Genomic DNA, 5,405 nt, shown 5'->3' with positions numbered 1-5,405 from the left:
ACCGCTAAGTTACTGGGACATAAACACACCAGCATCGGTTATCAAGCGATGTTGGGGGAACAAACACAGACACAAACATATACACACACATACCTATATATATATATATATATATATATACGTATATATGACAGGCTTCTTTCAGTTTCCGTCTACCATATCCACTCACATGGCTTTGGTCGGCCCGAGGCTATAGTAGAAGTCACTTGCCCAAGGTGCCACGCAGTGGGAATGAACCAGGAACCATGTGGTTGGTAAGGAAGCTACTTGCCACACAGGCACTCCTGCGCCTATAATAGACAGCGTTCCTTATTTTTTAATTTTTTTATTTAATTTCTTTTTTCGTATCTTCTTTTCTTTATTTGTTTCTATTTTTGTTTTTCTTTTTTGCTTTCTTTGTGTTTTGATTGCTGCCATCTCTTTCTTCCACGGTTGTCTCTATGTCATTCGATTTCTTTCTCTCTTTCTCCTTTTAACTTTTCACTGACACGTCATTAGCATGAATCAACATGGGACATTATACGAGCTACAAGCAGTACCAATGCAACCTGAGCTTGGGACCAAGTGCGGCAGATGATTGGCGCTGATGAAATCTGGGATATATAGCAGCTGAAAGTGAAGGCACGAGACTTAGTGATTTGGGTATTCGGCTCACGAACGTAAGTTCTTGAGTTCGATTCCTGGCCTCGCGTTGTCCTTGAGCAAGATACTTTATTTTCACGTTGCCCTCTTTCACTCAGCAGGCAAAAATGAGTTGTACATGTAATTCAAAGGACCAACCTTGTCACACTGAATCTCCTTGGCAACTACTTTAAGGGTACGCGTGTCTGTGGGGTGCTCAGCTACTTGCACGTTAATTTTACGAATAGGCTGTTCTGTTCATCAAATCAATTGGAACACTCGTCGTCGTAACCGACGAAGAGCCGGGCACATTAGTAATTGAAAGCATATACAGGGTACCTAAACCTTCTACAGTTCTTTTCGTACTAACGCAAGCTTACCCTTTTATCAATCCTTTTCTCGGAGTGGATATAACATATTTATCCTTTTCCCTCTTTAGCATTCCCTTCCCTTACATGTTCAAACACAAAAACTGATACACAAACTCTATATCAACCACCTGTGCCGGAGCCAGGAGTCAATTGTTCAATATCATAACAATAGCTTCAAACATACAAATATACACACATGCATAATATCTAATTGTTTATATGTATTTATATGTATTCATATACACGCACACCCACATACATACATACATACATACATACATGCATGCATACATAAATACATACATACATACATGCATACATACATACACACATACTTACTCTCACAGATACAAATTCATAAGCGCGCACGCGCGCGCACACACTCACACACACACACACACACACACACACACACACACACACACACACACACACACACACACACACACACACACACACACACACACACACACACACACACACACTCAAATACGTATCTTAAACCTTTAAAGCCCTCTCAATGCATAGGAGATTTACACACAAGTTTCAGTATAAGGGATTTCATGTTTGTTGTCTGTATGATTATATCGCTGATCAGCAACAGCAATTAGTAAAATAATAACCGTTTCACTCAGTGGTAATAATATGAAATATCCCAAATATATATTTAGGATACAGTAATGTTATAACTAATCCTTTTGTCCCACTGATGAGTACCTGTTGAGCACTGGAATTGATGAAATCTACTTCCCCACTCTTCAAAATTGCTGGCCTTGTTCCAAAAATGAGAAAGCGTTACCAGAGGCATGGAACTTATAGTAGCTTGCGTTTAAATGTTGTGTATATTAAATGATATTTATTTCCCATTGGGTGGAGTACTTTTTTGTTAGTCACACCAATAACGGGACAGTAAGCTCTGCATGCGTGCGCGTGTGCGTGCATGCGCGCGCGAGTTTATTTATATCTGTACGTGAGTGAAAAAGCGTGTGAGAGTGTGTTAGTTCAACATACATCTACAGATACAATGCTTGGAAACCTCGTCAGTGTTACATCCTGGAGTCACTGATAGTTTTTATTCTTACAACAAACACCCTCATCCAAGCGACCTGACCTAGATTGATCAAGCCTAAATATGTGCCTGAAATAACACAGTGCATGTGGTCAATGGCTTGAATTTTGAACCAGAGATAAATGTGTCTATGTGTGTGGCATACGTGTGCACGCGCACAAACACGCGCGCACACGAAAACAAACGGCACTTTACGGGCCCCACTCATCACCTCTTTTCCGCCAGAGCCATCGAGATGGTTTCTCATTGGTCTTTACATGGATTTTTTTGTCATTGCTGTAATGCCCAGGGTTCCACAGACCTTGCACAGGGTATGATCTACTAAGCCTCAGTTGCCAGCTACAACTGGCAAAAAAAATTTAGGTCCTCACTCATTCTTGCAGTTTTTGTTGGCACTCCGTCGCTTACGACATCGAGGGTTCCAGTTGATCCGATCAACTGAACAGCCTGCTCGTGAAATTAACGTGCAAGTGGCTGAGCACTCCACAGACACGTGTACCCTTAATGTAGTTCTCGGGGATATTCAGCCTGACACAATGTGACAAAGCTGACCCTTTGAATTACAGGTACAACACAAACAGGAAGTAAGAGTGAGAGAAAGTTGTGGTGAAAGAGTAGAGCAGGGTTCGCCATCATCCCCTGCCGGAGCCTCGTGGAGCTTTAGGTGTTTTCGTTCAATAAACACTCACAACGCCCGGTCTGGGAATCGAAACCGCGATCCTATGACCGCGAGTCCGCTGCCCTAACCACTGGGCCATTGCGCCTCCACCATTCTTGCAGTAGTCCGCCTCGAACTCCTGGTACTTACGTTTCTTCCTCTCTTACGCCTCTTTGTTTTCTTTGCCAAAGGTTCATGTCAACCCAAAAACATTATGAGTGTATGCATGTCGTGAATTTACATATACATGTATCTAATATAAACTGTGAAATTTATTTCTTATAGTTTGCTTTCGTGGAACTAACCAAACACATATAAATAACGCTGTAAACGCATCAACATCTCTCCATAAGCTTGGGTAGATATGTTGGTTATAGACACAGCATGCACACGCACTCACACATATACACACATGTGCATGTCTACGCCTACAAGCGACGCATGCGCATTTTACAAGAGTACACACTCGCTGTTATTTTCATAAGAGTACTACAAAAGACTGATACAAGCATATTCCTCTCCAACACTCTCTCTCTCTTCCTCATTCTCTCTTCGTCATTTATCTCTCTTTGAAATATTCCTTCATCTCATGTTTTATCCTTTGTGTCCAGTCCCTCCCATTTGCAACTTTTATATAGATGCCTGCTCGTCCCCACATCAATTTCTCATGCAAGCTTACCTTTCATTTATTCCCCTTCCTTCCCTATTTTTTTTTTTATTATTATTTTTTCGTGTCATTACTTTTTTCTTCATTGGTTTCTTTATTATTTGTTTTCGCCCTTCCCTTTAAGCTTCTTTTCCTTTCATTTTCTTTCTTTCTTTTTTGTTTACTTTCTCCCTTTTCTATAATTTATTTGTTCATCTTAAAGCGTCTTTCAGAAAGCAACAGGAGGCTCCTCACAGCTGAACGATACAGGAAAACTAAATCCCTCATTGTCAATAAAGTTGTAAACACTAATTTGGTCAAAAGCATCATGAAAGATACAAAGGGCCTGGTTACTGAAGGTCTAAAACTTTGCGTCACCTGTGGACTACAGGTAAAAAAAATAAATAAAAAAAACAAAGCAAAAGAAAAGCAAATATTAAAATATGTTACGAATAAAGCTGAAGCATAAAGCCAATGTGAGGTGTAAATATATGTGTGTGTGTGTCGTTTACTTGTTCCAGTCATTAGACTTCGGCCATGCTGGGGCACTGCCTTGAAGAGTTCTAGTCGAACGAATACCCCAGTACTTATTTTTCAAAGCCTGGTACTTGATCTATCGTTTTCTTTTTGCCGAACCGCTGGATTACGGGCACGTAAACACACAAACACCGGTCGTCAAGTTGTGATAGGGACAAACAAACACAAACATACGTGCACGCACTCACACACACATATCCATACATATGCATACACGATGGACTTCTTTTAGTTTCCCTTCTACCAAATCCACTCGCAAAGATTGGGTCGGCCTAAGGCTATAGTAAGAGACACTTACCCAAATTGCCACGCAATGAGATTGAACCCGGAAACTTCTTACCACACACATACATGTAAATATGCAAAGGTACACATGGACCAACGTATTGCATACTATTTCTAAAAACGATGTGAGATGGTGATTTGTTCTTATTTTCTATATTTTAGAGGATGGTAAATGAAAAGACGTGACGTTATATTTTCTCAAAAACAGTAGCGTATATACACTGAACCACAAAAGAAACGCGAGACGTGTGTGACTGTGAAATATGTTTTAATTTCATTATGTCAGAGATGAATTTTGATAAATCTGATAAAGTCAATTTCTTGGATGCACTTTAACCACAGTCTCTGGGTCGTTGTCATGTGTTCTGGTAGCGGGTGGATCCAGCACATCGAGATTGTAGGGCGTGACACGTTAAATACCGTGTATGCTCTCCTAGGTGTTCAAAACGACCATACGCTGTCGGTACATGGAATGCATGAGGCGGTTCACAAAAACCATTGGCACCTGTGCCCACCTGCCCCCAGATCCACACAGGTTGTCGGTCTTGGGACAACCTGGATCAGCCCATGGAAGTTCAATTGGGTTCATCCCCGGGCTGAGAGCCGGCCACGGCATGGTTCTGATGTTATGCTGACGTAGGAAGTCTATGGGGAGCCTGCACGTGTGGGAGGGAGCATTGTCTTGCAGAAGCACATGGCCATGGTGACGCGTGAAGAAGGGGATGATGCGAGGTCTTAGGATCTAGTCAACGTAGCACTGCGCTGTGATGCCATTCTCTCTGCCTGCACTAACATTTTGGGACACACAGAGCCTAATTCTCTGAGTTAGGCCTATAGCACTCCAAACCATGATGCTTTGGCCACCCCACGCGTCTCTCTCCATGATGCATGCGTCTCTATAGCGTTCACCCCTCCAAGCCACACCCTCACTCTGCCATCCAAGGTGGAAACGCAGTATCGGCTCTCGTCAGAGAAGACTATCGACCTCCATTGTTGATGCCGCCAATGTCGGTGCTGTGTAGCCCACTGTAGCCGTGCCTGACGGTTGCGGGTGGTGAGGACAGGCCCTCGAGCAGGACGGCGGCAACGCAGGTTGTTGGCGGCCAGTCGACATCGTAGCCTATCGTCGCTGGCGGGTCGCTATCCAGTGCCAATGGTCTCGCAAGGTATCACGCTGGCCTGTCTGAAGCGACCACGGAGGTGTTGCAGGTAGATGAA

At 42.8% G+C, this 5,405-nt stretch overlaps 1 long non-coding RNA gene across 1 annotated transcript in view; it reads left to right on the top strand.

Annotated features, from left to right (window-relative positions):
- The window catches only part of LOC128250984 (uncharacterized), a 17,545-nt gene extending 13,626 nt beyond the window's left edge, over positions 1-3,919 (top strand). Inside the window, exon 3 of the long non-coding RNA XR_008266891.1 lies at positions 499-3,919. This is a non-coding gene — a long non-coding RNA (uncharacterized LOC128250984). The remainder of the gene's footprint in view (positions 1-498) is intronic.
- The last annotated feature ends 1,486 nt before the right edge of the window (positions 3,920-5,405 follow it).

The sequence above is a fragment of the Octopus bimaculoides genome, chromosome 2, assembly GCF_001194135.2.
Source record: "Octopus bimaculoides isolate UCB-OBI-ISO-001 chromosome 2, ASM119413v2, whole genome shotgun sequence".
Lineage (NCBI taxonomy): Eukaryota > Metazoa > Mollusca > Cephalopoda > Octopoda > Octopodidae > Octopus > Octopus bimaculoides.
Note: the sequence above shows the minus strand (reverse complement) of the source record. Positions and strands in the feature narration are given on the sequence as shown.